This window comes from Marmota marmota, unplaced genomic scaffold (genome assembly GCF_001458135.2).
Source record: "Marmota marmota marmota unplaced genomic scaffold, marMar, whole genome shotgun sequence".
NCBI lineage: Eukaryota > Metazoa > Chordata > Mammalia > Rodentia > Sciuridae > Marmota > Marmota marmota.
In genome coordinates this window covers 2,788,022-2,801,623 of record NW_026000139.1, presented here as the reverse complement: position 1 = coordinate 2,801,623, position 13,602 = coordinate 2,788,022, and positions in this window count along the sequence as shown.

Sequence of the window (13,602 nt, the reverse complement as noted above, 5' to 3'; positions counted from 1 at the left end):
GTGAGAGAGGTGTGTTGAAGTCACCCATAATTATTGTGTTGTGGTCTATTTGATTCTTGAACTTGAGGAGAATTTGTTTTATGAACGTCGCAGCACCATTATTTGGTGCATAAATATTGATAATTGTTATGTCTTGTTGGTGAATGGTTCTATCTTTATTATTGTTACTGCTATGTTTGAAGTTCATACTGACATTTCATTTTGCCTTCTGTTTGCTTTGCTGTTTCCACGGTCCTCTTTTATGCCTTTCCTGTCTTCTGTTTCTCCCATGGATAGTTTGGAAGTTTTATTTTCCCTATTCTTTCAGTGATTACTTTCCACTTTTCACCTTATCTGACTTAATCTAAAATCAATCGATTTCTCAACTCCCCTCCACGGCAACATGAAGATCTTAGAACAGTTTGATTCTAATTGGACTCCACGGTCTTACACCTCTTGTTCTTCCACAGCTCTTTCAAGCAGGCCCCCTGTGTCCCCAGGGTCTGACACAGTGCCTGGCACGCAGTCCGTGCACAGTAAATTCTTGTTGGAGGAACCCATACTTATCAATTGCTTATGATTTCACACCAAGTGTATACAACGCTTGCATAAACCACTTTGTATTCTTCAAAAGTTTTTTGTCACCGACCCAAACCTTGCAAGGTATGCAGCCGAGGTATGAGACGTGGGGCTGAGGAGCTCGGTGTCTTGGGAGGGTCCCAAAACAGGGAGAGGAAGCTCTGGGCGTCGACACAGTTCTCTGGACTCTCACCCCTGCCCTCTCAGCCTTCCCCAGGACATCGGCAGATGGATAAATTTTAATGGTCACTTTCCATAAATATCACATCCATGTTTAATCAGAATAATATGCCGTCTGAAAACTCGTCTTTTGATTCCAATTCCAACCTCTTGATCCAAAGTATCTATTTATCTGTTCTCTACCTACCTGTCCTCAGTTTGTCCACAGTGTGGCTTGTTGCTGGTCCCAGCTGGCCTCGTCTGGCCTTTGTTTACAACACAGCCCATGTTACTGGATTCTTCTTCTGGAAAGTGGGCCTCTGCCCCGCCCCACCTCCCCTTCCACCGAGGCCAGTCAGGGACCCAGCAAGGAGCTGATTCCATCACCGACACCGACACCAGGAAACACAGGAAGACCCTGGGGACACTGAATCCAGCGTCAACTTTTAAGAAACAGCGTCCATCCCTCCGTGAAGAGCTTTCATGGTTTTCTTCCGGGGATTAAAACATTTAAAAGGAGCCCATGAAAACCTGTTTAATCTCCCCAAATATGTTCCGTCAGCCTATAAATGATTTATTATAGTTTTTTTTTTCTTTTTTTCTTTTTTAAGAAGACAGTGCTGAAAGCGAGAAAAAAATAGACTCAATTTGTACCAGCGACCACAGCTTCAAAGTGGGGTCAGGCTCGTCACGGAGAAAAGAGGAAGGTGATTTTGTCCTGTCATTGCTTCTTGGTTCCTTTTTACATCTGTGCAATCTCCCCCCTCAACAAAGGGTCTCGTGCACTGTCCTCTCCCATTTAAGCTTCTGTGCACCGAGGACGAGTCCCTCAGGACAATACTTAGAGTCATCGCTGATGGTCGCGGGACACTTATGCGGAGCCCATCACTCACCCGGGCAGGTGACCTGTCAGGGAACCGCTCCTTGGACACACAGCTCTTCCTCGCAGGCACCTGGGGCACCGGGGCTTTGTCCTCATTTTACCAAGTCCCTTGGCCCAAAGCCCCTCCCCCTCCCCGCCCCCCCCTCCTCTCTCCAGGCTGGGTGACTTCCCCATCGTCCCCTGGTGCCTCGGGGCTGGTACCCCCTCCCTGCTGCCTGCCCCAGGGTGCAGCCCTTCCTTGGCCAAATCCCCCACCCCTGCCCGTGTCCTTGCAAGTAGCCCCCGTCACACTGAAGACGTCCCAGCCGGTATTCGCCTCTGCCCCCGCCTGGCCCCTGGCAGACATTCCCTAGGACCGGAGGCACCATAGAGAATTGAGAATGAGAGATCCTTCTAGAAAGTAGCCGCCATCACCCAGAGCAGGGATTTTCATACTCTGTAGACAAAGACCCACAGTGAGATCTGTGCTTGCACATCACAGCCCAGCACACGCACAGAGTGTGGACCCGAGGTAAAGTCCACAGACACTGACCCTCACGATACGCAATGTCCTCTGATAGTTCCTGTTCTGCCGGGTTTCTAACCACTGCACCCACTTCACAACTGACTAAATAGATTTCATTTCTCAGTTTGTTTCAGGGAACAGCAAGTGCAAAGGTCCTGGAGTACAGATACAATGACCATATGTTTGAGGAGTGACGAGGGGCTAATGCAGCTAGAGCAGAGAGCACCAGGCAAGGCACACAGTCAAGTAAATAGAGTTTTTTTTTAAAGACCCAGGAAAGTAATAATGCATTGTGCTGGGGAGCATGTGGTGAAATGAGCATTCCCAGTCGCTGTGAGAGTGAAGGCACATTTCCATTAACAGGCCCCGTGGCAGCACTCACCAGTGATTGACAGACAGGACCCTTTGACTCAGCAATTTCGCTTCCAGGAAAACCTGCAGATTTATTTACACATGTGCCCAAAGATGGATGTGAAAATACATTCGCCACCGTGCTATTTGTAGTGACCACAGATTGGGTACGGTGTCAATGTCCACCAGTAGCAGCCTGGCTAATTGAATTATGGGGTGTTCTTATTAGTCCAGACCACCGAGCAGGCGTGAAGGCAGGTGAGAACGTTTATACCACATGAACTTGGACATGGTCCAAGATGGGTCTTGGAGTTGAAAACCCAGGGGCAGATGGCCGTGGGAGACGAACGCGGGTGCCCAGGGTCCCAGGTACGCCTGACGGTTTCCATAATTAAAGAATTTAAAAGGCAAGCATCCAAATGGTGTTCCTTTGCCACCATGTGTGTGAGCAGAATCGCTGTCATGGGCAAGAGGAGACATATGGGAGGCCGGAGCTGGGGAGGGTCTCCATCAGGAAGACCCAGCCCCAGCTGTGGGTGGGAGAGTCTAGCTTTAGGTCCTTCCTAACCTCCTACTGGCCAGCGCATGGACCTTCCCTCTGTGTATGTGCAGGTGAATTAAGCCACAGAGACTCGGGGTGCTACCACCTGTGCTTGCTGACCGCTGACTGCTGACCACTGACCACTGACCTCGGGCCACAGGGGCAGTGGCCTCCAGAGCTGCCTCTGCAGCCCAGCTTCTAGAATCTTCCTTCCAATCTAGACACCCTTTCCCCTCCCAGTTTCCCATCTTATTTAACTCACCAAGCAGAGGCTCCGTTCTGCCTGAAATAGCAAGAAACTCTGAAAACCAGAAGCAGAACCACTCAAGGGGAAGAACAGGCTCCTAACGTCGGCCCCGGGTCCCCCACTACCTTTGCGGGTCTCCCGAGCAACCAAACTATAACATGGAATTGCGTTCAGTTATTTATTGATTTTTGCCCATTTGTGATTTCTTTGGCTTGAGACATACGAGGACAGGAACCACCCGCAGCCCCAGCCCTACCTGGGTGACCCCGAACGTGCACAGAGTGAGCTGGTCCAATTCCCTTGCTCTGAGGTCAGGATCGTGCGCTCACAGCTCCAAGTTTCAGTGCCTGCCCGAGAGAGGGGCTCGCACAAGGATGTCCATCTCGGGATGGTGTGCAGGTGTGCCCGCGTCCTGGCAGACCAGGGCGATGGCCAGGAAATGAGAAATATGTTATGAATGAACTTGTGTTTAAATGACAAAGACCTTTCTAGAAGATCTCATGGGTGGAAAGGCAAGCACCTTATCCAAGTATTGCAGATTTATGGAAAAACACACATTCGCAGAATAATGCCATGCCCAGTCACGAGCCCCACAACATTCCCATCAATGACGGACCACATGAGCCCTGGTGGCCCCATAATGTCACGTCACCTAGCGATGTTGTAGCCATCTTATTTTTGTGTGAGTGCACGGCAAAGAAATGACCTAATGACACATTTCTCAGAATGGATCCTCATCACGAAGCTACAGAGGACTGGATCAGCATAGACACGGATGAAAGAAAGATCTTCTGGAAATGGAACCATCTAATAGGTGACAGGTGGCCTCAAGGTTTCTGGTCCGGGGGATGGTAGCCTGATTTGTCAATACTCATTTTCTTAGGCAAATACATTTCTGGATTACTGTGTGATAAACAATTATTTCTGTAGATAGAGAAAATGTGTATACATATACCCATGGAATATTACTCAGCCATAAAGAAGAAAGAAATGGTGGCATTTGCCAGTAAATGGATGGAACTATTCAGATAGTTCACTTGTCATGCTAAGTGAAATCAGCCAGTTCCAAAAAACCAAAGGCCAAATGTTCTCTCTGATATGCAGATGCTAACACACAATAAGGCAGGGTAGGGGAAAATAGAAATTCATTGGATTAGCCTCGGGCAGGCACTGAGACTTGGAGCTGTGAGCGCGATCCTGACCTCAGAGCAAGGGAATTGGACCAGCTCACTCTGCGCACGTTCGGGGTCACCCAGGTAGGGCTGGGGCTGCGGGTGGTTCCTGTCCTCATGCGTCTCAAGCCAAGGGAGGGGACATGGGAATAGGAAAGACGGTGGAAGGAATTGGACGTCACTTTCCTGTGTCCACATATGAATGTGTGGTCCGTGTCACTCCACATCAGGTACAGCCACAAGAAGGGGAAGTTCTACCCCATGTACATATGATATGTCAAAATACACTCTACTGTCCTGTGGATCTAAAAAGAACAAAAATGAAAACTGAAAACTAGATTAAAAAATTATTTCAGCGTATATCCCTCCTAGCAGGGTTCAGAAAGAACAGCCCGGGGGCCGGCCACGTGAGCCCCAGAGCCAGTTTCTAGAACCCACGTCCCAGGGTCTGCCTCCCAATCAGAGAGTTCTCTCTCCACTACCCGTTAGTTCTCATCTTCATTTTGAAACAAACAGAAGGCTCATCCTCCTCTGGGGAGAGAATAGGGCAGGGCTCTCAGGCCCCCAGATGCCAACGAGGAGAGCACGGCTTCCCGCGCTCAGTGTAATGCGCTCAGATCTCGCCATTTCAAAGCCTCCGCCTGACAGCGACACTCCAGTTAGCTTCCACGCCAGCTTTGGAAAACTAATTTCACTACAGTGAAGAATTCAGTAGGGGGTTCCGGGGTCTTTGAAAGAAAAAGAGGGTTCACTTCAAAGTGAGATGAAACCCTTTTCCAGAGCGACATAATTACACCACAAGGACAATGTCTGCCTCTAAAGCCGGGGCCTGTGGGGATGAGCCCAAAGGAAGAGAGATGCCCCCGAGAGGGGCCAGGTTAACGTCGGCGAGAGATACCGCGAGAGAAAGTTAGAGACTAAAAAAGTCTCAGGAAGTTTATTCGGAGTTATCCAAAGAGCTGATATATATTTTTTTAATTCAGTCAAAACCTATGGAGCCCTAAGCAGGCCAGGCACTGGGGGTAAGTCACACCCAATCCCGCCCTGTGGAGCTGACATTAACTGATAGGTGACAGATGTGTTAGAGTGGCAATCTGGGCGGGTGAATAGGGAGGGCAAGGAAGTTCTGCCTGCAAAGTAGCATTTGAGCAAAGACCTAAAGGGTGCCGAAGGGCAAGCCCGGCAGCCCTCCAAAGGAAGTTTGTCCCAGGGAACAGTAAATGCAAAGGTCCTGGGGTAGAGATACGATGACCATATGTTTGAGAGCAACGAGAGGCTAACGCAGCTAGAGCAGAGAGCACCAGGCGAGGCTCTTGGGAGAGAAGGGACAGGAAGCCAGGAGCCAGCTGATGCCCAGCTCAGTGGGCCATGGCAATGACCTGGCCTTTCACTTAGACAGCCAGAGGCTATGGAAGAGATTAAGAGAGCAGAAACAACATGAGCTCATGCACCACTGAACCCTCTGACGGGAGGCGAGGGGAGAGGCAGGGAAACCCGTGGGAGGCTGTTTGTAATAATCCCGGGGAAAGATGGTTTGTCGAGCACTCCCTGGGAGCCGGGGACCCTGCCTATCATTTGTTCTATTTTCCTTTTGCTCAACTAAGATCAGAACATTCACCACTTTAAATGGGACCATTCGGTGGCTCTCAATATGTTGGTGGGATCAGGCAACCACCACCCATCCCAGAGCGTTTCATCCCCCCAAAGAGCCCCAGTCCCACCAGCAATCGCTCCTTGGTGGAGACCAAGGAGGTGGCTGGGGTGGGGGTGCCCACGCGTGGCCTCTGCAGGACGGAAGGGCCTGGCATGGTGCTGAGCAGCATCTCTGTCCCCAGGTGCCACCGGTTGCTTTGGGTCATCCCCTGCCAGCTGGGTCCCACCTCCAGCCTTCCTCCAGGGGCCGTTTAGGTGCTAGGAGCCCCGGCCACGTTTGGGGAAGGTGAGGTCCCCTTTCCCACGCAGCACCGACCCGATCCCTGTTGCTGGGGATTTGAATGGGAGACAGAGAGGCCCAGCTACTTCGTTCCTTAGGGAGGAGTGGCCAGTGCTGACCGCGCTCCATCACGCCCCCTCCCCCGGGCCCCTTCACCCCCTTCTCCAGGCTGGTGGCCTCTGCTGGCAGCCTTCCAGCGATGACGGACAGGTGTCCACACTCCAGCCTCAGGACAACACTCAGGTGGGACCAGGGTCTCCAGAGCTCCCCCTGCAGGTTTAAACCAAGATTACCTTCCCTGGAACTTGGGGACCAACCACCCCCTGCTCAGCTCCCCCCCTTCCATTAGGATCCTACTGCCCGCCTCCCTTTCCTAATAAACCCTGTTCACGTGTCCCAGGGGACACTTCCAGGAATGAGCCAAAGACAGGAATGAGCTGGGGGGGGGGGTCGTGTGACAGTCACTGACATTTACTGAGCACTTACTAAGGGCCAGGTGGTTATAAGCACTTGATCCATTGGAAGGCCTTGGTAAACCTACAAAGCAGGTGCTGCTGTGACCTCCAATTCCCAGATGAGGAAAGGGGTCCAGGTGACAGGCCAGGCAGGGCGGTGTGGCCAGGAAGTGTCCCCGGGAAGCTCCCATGTGAGACCACGCAGGGCTGTCTGGGAGGGAAAGGATCAGACTGTGAAAGCCGTGGCCTCCTCAGTGCTGATCCATTTGAGTGGATGGGTGACAACCGTGGCCCTTGGGGTTGCCTGTCCCTGGCTCCTTGTGCCCAAGCTCTCTCTGCTTCTCGGCTACCCTGAGCCGAGCTTCCTTCCCCACGCCCTTCCGCCATGCTGCTCTGCTCACCTGGGGCCAAGGACTGAATCTCGGAAACCCCGAGCCAAAATTAACTCCTCTAAATCGTTCTGGTTGGATACATGGGTCACCGTGAGGCAGAGCTGACCCAGCAGGGCACTACTCTGGGGGTCTTGTGCCTGCTCCGACCCTCAGGAATCCCAGGAACTTTCTAGAACATCACCATCAAAATTTTGAGAAATCTGCTTTTTTGTGAGAAACCAGAGGTTGAACTTAACAGGGCCATCTCACGAACATGCACACAGACTTGGACTGTCGCCCACCACCTCCGTCCTGCCACGTTGATGACCAACACCTTTGACTCCCCACGACAGGCCCTTCTCTGAGCAGCTGGGCCAGGCAGACAGCAGCGGGGCACTTGATGGTGGACAGTCCTCAGAAGCAGGGACGTTGCTCTCCCAAACCAGCAGCTGGAAAAAAAGTCCCCCGTGCGGCTCCAACAATCCCCCAGGGCCGGCTTCTTCCCAAGAGTTTGCGGATTCCAGACGAAGCCCTCAGCCAGGCTGGCAGCTGTCAGATACCAACCAGGAGAAGAGACACCACCCCAGGTACATCAGCCAGGTGAGATGGATGCCAGGCAGTGGTCACGGGCGGATGGAAGAAGTCAGGAGCCAAGAGGGACACTGAGGGCACCCAGAGATTAGCCACGGCTGAAGGGCACAGTTGACCCTGAATCTGGAGAGACAGAGGGCGCAGGAGGTCTGACCAGAGCCCAAGGCAAAAGCCGGAGTTGAAAGGGACATGTGGCCACTGCAAAGATGCCCCTTGAGTGGCAGAGGTAGGGAGCCCGGGGTGGCCGTCCTCTCATTGCCCGGCACCCAGCATTTCTGAGAGAGCACCCTCTACCCACCCTCAAACCCCGCGGCTTCCCAAGGGATACACATGTGACTCAATCCATCCAATCAGCACCGTCTATCTTCCTGGTCACAAAGATGGGACTGGGGACAGGTGTGTGGCTGAAAATGGCCAAACGAGAAGCAATGCAAGATTCTTGGAACCTCAAATAAAGGGGAAGGCTCTCTCTCTCTCTTGGCAGGGCTACAGTGGGCAGGGGCGTCATGAACAACTGAGAGCCATTTTGCCACTAGCAAAAATGAACGTAGCTGAGAATGAAACCATCGCAAAGGGAAATTGATCTGAAGGAAAGAGAAAGTCATGATGGCATTATTTGAGCGCCTGGATTCAGCCAGACCCGAAACCAATAAATGCTAGGTCCTTCCGTTATTTGAACAATTTTTGGTTTTGCCCTTGCTCTCGCCTCTTTATGTTGGGTTTCTGTCACATGCAGTTTTAAAAGCCCTGACTGATAAGATGAAGGAAGGAAAGAAATAGGAAGGACAGTGAAGCACAGAGAGTTTGATGTGCCTGGAGAGTAGAATTGATGGAAAGGGGCAGGAGGGTCCAGGAAGAGAGATGTGGACTTTCAAGAGAGCCCCAATCCCTGAGCAGCACAGCTTCTACAACTTTCTATTTTTACATCAAATAATCAGCAAGAGTTTGTGCTCAGTATCATGCTCAGCCTGAGGGGATTATGAGGGAGACAGTTCCTCCCTCCGGAAACCTGAGACCTAGTTGGGAAAAGACAGGTGTAAGAAGAAAAGAATGGGAGGGTGGAGGAGCTTATTGGCCATTTGACAGGCACGGCTCTGGGTTGGACAGACACTTATCTTTGGATTCACATACCTGTCAGTGACGCAGGTACAGTTATGGTCCCCTATATTGTATTGGTGAGGAAGCTAAGGCTCAGAGAGGCAGAGTCATTTGCCTAAGGTCACACAGTTTGGAAGCAGCAGAGTCAGAATTTGAACCCGAGGAGTATGACCACACAGTCCCCACACCCAAATCCTTCTCCCAAGCAGAAAGCTGAGTTAAAGTGGGAAAAAAGAAAAGCAAACAGGAAAGGGGTCTCAAGTTCATATTGTAATGACGTCACTAGTGACTGTAAAACTGTGCCATGGACAACTGGTGGCCTGTGCACCTCCTGCCTCTGTGTCTTGTGATTGCCTCAGAGGCCATGAGGAGTGACTGTCCCATGTCATTGAGTTTTGTGTAAGTGTGACCCGTGATGTCACAGGATGACAAGCTCGTTAACGCCACAGTGCTTGGACCTTGTCCCCCTGTTGAGATTAGTGACTGTCCTGTTACCAAGCTACCAGGGGATCTGTCCTGGGTTCAGGGTGGAAGATGCTCTCAGAGGGCACGGCCCTGGGTCCCAGGCCTGCACAGCAAGCAGCCCTCTGTCATCAGGGTCTCAGGGCTGAGATGGCCCCCTGGGTGACAGGCCAGTGCACCCCATCAAGGAGTGCGAGGGGCCAGAGCAGCAGGCACTGCAGAGCCACCCACCTCCTGATGCACACTGTGCTTTCTAGGACCGTGATCAGCTCCTGCGGGTGCTGGGATCATGACCCCTGGCAGGGCATGCACCAGGCTGTGTACTGGCCTCTTGTGTCTGGAGACGGTAGAGGGACTGGTTCTGGAGTCCACAGCCACGCCCCTAGCACACTCCCTCCAGCTTTGAGATGGCGGGTACACACCCGATGCCTGTGTCTCAAAGTCCCTGAGGCACGCCCCCTGCCTACGCCTTCCTTGAGGCCCAGACCTGGGACAGCCCTGCTTATCTCTTCGGCCCCCAGGGGGAAACAGGTCCAGAGAGAGATGCAGGAGTTCTCGGGGCACATGGGGGTTGGGGTGGGAAGGCGGTCAGGGCCGTAGCCAGATGTAGGCTCCAGACCTCCTGGGGGCCCAGCCCCTCCCCCAAGCTCCACGCTCTGGTTATCTGCACCACCCAGCTGACACCTTCCTGCCTTGTGACAGATCTGTAACAGGAGTGTGGATGAGAAGGCTGCAGAGGGCCACCGATGGCTGAGAGGGAGGCAGAGGCTGTGACAGGTCCCGGGTGGCTGCCCTGGGCAGGGAATGGAGGCTCCTGTCCCACGAACCTCGTAGATAGAGTCCTTTTCTCATTCCGGGTGCCCCTCCCCACTGTCCCAGGCAGCATTGGCCGCTCCTGGGTGCCGGTACCACCGTGAACATATCGGAGGACTTTCTGCCGTGGCTGCCTCTGCCCGTCTGCAGGCCGGGGGGGGGTCTCCCACTAGCCTGGGAGTGGCTTGAGGTGGGGAACCACTTCTGCACACCAGAGCCGCACCCCAGCCTTTCCTCTGTGATGCAGGTCCCAGTGCCTTCCCAAGGCTCTACCAAGAGCACATGACTCAGGGCCCTGCAGGTGGAGGACCTCTTAAACACCTGGATGACAACCTGCCGTGGAACCAGCAGCCCGTCCTATTTCTCGGGTCTGCCACTGTGCCCAGCAGAGTGCTGGACGCTAATTAAATTCTAATTTCATTTTCTGCTTGCTGTGGAGTGCCTAAATGTCAGGGCCATGGTGTGGGCTTCCCATGCCTTGGGATATCTATCTGCCCCTATACTCTCCAAGATAGCTGTTAACCCCATTTTATAAGTGAGGATGCTGAGATTCAGAGAGGCCCTTCAGCTTGCTCAAGGTCACACAGCTAGTAAGCAGCAGAGCCGGGATTTAAATACAGGTGTCTGTATCAGCATCTTTGCTGACTACTCACAGTGATGATAGAGTAGTGGTCAGTGGGGAGGGCATGAGAATCCTGCCTTTAACCCTAGAAGCTGCCCAGGTGCCAGATGTCTAGCTCCACCTGAGCAACCACAGGCTGCAGCTCCGCCATCCAGGTAGGTTGGCTGGTTGAAGTCTGAGCCAGTTGCAGTGGTGGCTGGACCTTGGGGATCCGCACTGTCTGGACTGGGCCGATGGTCCCGCAAGGTGACTCAGCACCAGGAAACGTGTGCTTCTTTAAATAGCTCCTGCTCCGGCTAGTGCCCGGGGCTGATCAATGACTGGGCTGTCATCAAGGGAGCCAAGAGAAGTGTCCCCGGGGTGTGCAGACTGCTGCTCTGGAGCAGAGCAGGGGGACATTTGGAGTCTTGGATTGAGGTGCTGGGGACATGACCCTGCCAGAGAGTGAGGAGACTGCTAGCAAGAGGCCACCTGGCGACCCCCTCCCGCCCCCGATGCAGACGGTCTGAGGCTCCCAGGTCCATGCCCATCCTCCCCAGCTGGCCTTTGGGCTTAGTACCAGTGACTGTCCTCTTGTCAAAGCCCATGCAGGAGGACCAGGCTCAGGAGACCCACATCCGTACCCCAGCTTTGCGGCCAAAAGACTGCACGACCTTGGACAAGTCCTCGAGTGCCCGCCTCATCTGCTAAGCAACAGGAAGCCAGGGACACCCCTTCCCACCCGCCAAGATCAGCCAAAGGCCTCGGGGTCCCCCACATCAGGCACCAAATGCCCAGGAGACAGGGGCCGCTGATGAGATGCCCCCCAAGCAAGTAAACTGGCACCTGTGGGCTTCGAGTAGCATCCTTCACAGACTCGTGTGCACGGGGGTCACTGGACAGACAGATGGACACACACATTCTCTCTCTCTCTCACATACACACACGGGGGAGGGGGAGTCAGGGATTCATTTTTTATTCTATGATATTTTGTGTTTTTTTTAAATAGCGTGCTTTAATTTTTAATCAACAACTGATCGTCGCATACATTTATGAGATTTGTTTACCTCGGGGAGGGAGTAAATCAAGCTAGTCAACATATCTGTCGCCTCTCCAGCTTATCATTTTCTGGGTCAGAACATTTAGAAGCTACTCTGTTGGCAATTTTTGAACACATCCAATACCTGACGGTTCGCTCTGGTCCCCAGGCTGGGGAACAGGCCAAACTTACTCCTCCTCTCTGAGGTTTGGGATCCATGACTGACGGCTTCACTCTCCCCCACCCCCCAGGCTGTGTGGCTTGGTTTGCATTTTCTCTATTGCAACCTCTGGAACCATTTCTAGAGCGGTGACAATAATCACACACCCGTGGTCAGCGGGCAGCAGCGCGGGGCCGGGGAGAGGTCCTACACCCAGATCTAGATGGCTGCAGTGCCCTTGGCAGGGTGGCCTTGGCCGCCCCTGGCGTCTCTGAGCCCCACTTTCTGAACAAGAGGGATCAATGGTGCTACCCCAGACCCAGACCCAAGGCTTCTGGGAACTCCCTGGAGAGTCAGTGAAGAAGCCAGAGTCCAATACCCTCAGGATCCCAGCAGCGATCCAGAACCGGTTCAAGAAGAATCGCGCTGGCATCTGCCACCGCCTCCTGTTCTTCCACCTTCTATTCCGTCCCAGCCTCCTATTGGACGGCGCTGCCCACGCTTAGGGAGGGTCTCCGCTTCAGTTGGCTATCCCACATGCCAATCATTTCTAGACACGCCCTCATCGACACGCCCAGAAGCCTCTTCATCCAATCAAGTTGAAGATTCAAATTAACCTTGACACCTACGAAAGAGAAGAGCAGGTCTGTAACGGGCCACTTGGGTCCGTGCAGGGGACATCCCCCGTGAAGGCATTCTTTTCCCCGAATGCATTACAGCATTTCGTGTGACCTTGGGTGACAAGAGCTCTGGTTTGGAACGGAGTAGAACTGGGTTGAAGCTTGGGCAAGCGACTTCAACGCCTTTTCTGGTAGGACGGCGGTGGTCACGCTTCCGAGGGAGGTGGAGGCACATGTGACACACACACAAAGCATCTGGTGCAGCGTCCTCACGTACAAACTGCTCAAGAAACAGAGCTTTTCTCTTAGACCTTTCTTCTTCACGGTGGACCACAAGCCACTTCGCTTTTCGGATCTAGAGGCGACATCTGTGTGCAGTGGAGAGAAGTCCCCCCAGACTCTGGATGCAAATGAGGTGACCTTCTGTCTTCTCTGGGTTCCTCGGAAACAGAGCTTGGGGCGAAGCATTGGATGTTGACACTGTGTTGGGGAATGTGATCCCAGAAGCCACAGCAAGGAATGAGGAGAAGGACAAAATCAAGGGTCCCGTGGAGCCGCAAGACCCTTGGGACATGGGGGTCACTTGGCATCACCACTGTCTTCAGAGAAGCTGCACCTCTGAATATCCTCCCGGGTCAAGAAGAATTTATCCCACCTTCCTCAGAGCTTCTTCCCAGGGGCACCCTCCCCAACCCCCATACTCCTGGATTTCCCATGGCAGATGGCACCTGGACTCCACAACACCCAGGTCTCTGTGGGACAGGAAAATTCCAGGTCAGGGGAGAGAGATGCTTGGTCCAGGCTGCCACAGCGAGACTGGCAATAGCAGGGAAAGAGTGGCACCAATCCCTAAGACCCTGGGAACAGCACTCCTGTTATATAAGCCACTCTGGCCTCAGAGGGAGGCAGGTAGGAGGCTCAGAAAAGCATCCAGGATAGACACACCTTCCATGCAGGTGACAGCCATGAGTGGCTTCCTTCGTGTTCACATGAGAGGTCAACCTGTGCTTATCTGATGGCTAATGTCTAGTGGTCCTCTCCCA